Here is a 1069-nt window from a genome sequence, read left to right as displayed (position 1 = left end):
AGCTAAAGTGAAGCATTTCAGTCATTGTGTGACGCATCAACTGTCAGACATGCTTCAGCATGTGAGCGGCGATTATAAGCATTTCATTAATGAATGTGGTCGGATTCACGCCTTTGTTACGCAAAATCGAAAAATTTAAGATTTAGTTTAGAGTGCAGAATTTCATCCATTATTGACTCATCAAACTGATACCTTTAAGCAAAATGTGTCTTCACCTCATGTTGAATCAAGCTATAATTAGTGCATTATAACATTTGCATCGTGGAACTAAAATAATGTCATTTTGTCAACCAACTAACAACTAATATGAATATATTGACGTATGCTTAATTGACGTTTATTGACTTAATTGACGTTTATTATAAAGTCTCCAATTGACACATCAAACAGATAATTTCTAATTAAAGTGCACGCTTTTACCTACTACTTGTTGACGCGAACAATTTGACAAAAAACAGCATTTTTATTTTGCAACTTGTCTTGCCCTAGTTATTGCAGTAGAAAAGCCTAAAACGAAACCAGTATGCTTTGTCCATGTAAAATTCACTCCGAATTGACGAATAAAAATCACAGTTTTAAGCATTAGCATTTTGGAACTAACCGATTTCCTGTGATTCTGTCAACTGGCAGAAATACACTAAAATTTTTAATTAGAAGTATTCAGTTGTCGCATCAAATCATCCCCTGGCCACACTTTACGTCCTTTACTGATAGTTTAGTCAACGACAATCGAAAAAATTGAAACATTCTTAGATAAAGTGCACGCTTTTAGCACTTGCTGACGCATAAAAGTGACAAAAACTTCATTTTTTATTTCGAAATTTGTCTTTACCTGGATTTACTTAAGGGAATTAAATCATTGCGCTTGGTCGTTGTAAAATTAACTCCGAACTGACGCATAAAAATTATATATTTTAAGCATTAGCATCTTGGAACTGACGAATGTCCCGAGAATTCATTAACAAGCGTGAATAAAAACCAGCCTTTTTAATGTGAAGTTTCTAGTTGACGCACCAAATCAATTTACGTTTTTTACTGGTGCTGTCGCCAAAGAGATTCGAAAAAATCA

Source organism: Dendroctonus ponderosae, unplaced genomic scaffold, assembly GCF_020466585.1.
Source record: "Dendroctonus ponderosae isolate FM_Combo_2020 unplaced genomic scaffold, Dpon_F_20191213v2 Dpon_F_20191213_11, whole genome shotgun sequence".
NCBI classification, from domain to species: Eukaryota; Metazoa; Arthropoda; class Insecta; order Coleoptera; family Curculionidae; genus Dendroctonus; species Dendroctonus ponderosae.
The sequence above is the reverse complement of the archived record's forward strand: the minus strand, read 5'-3'. Positions refer to the sequence as shown.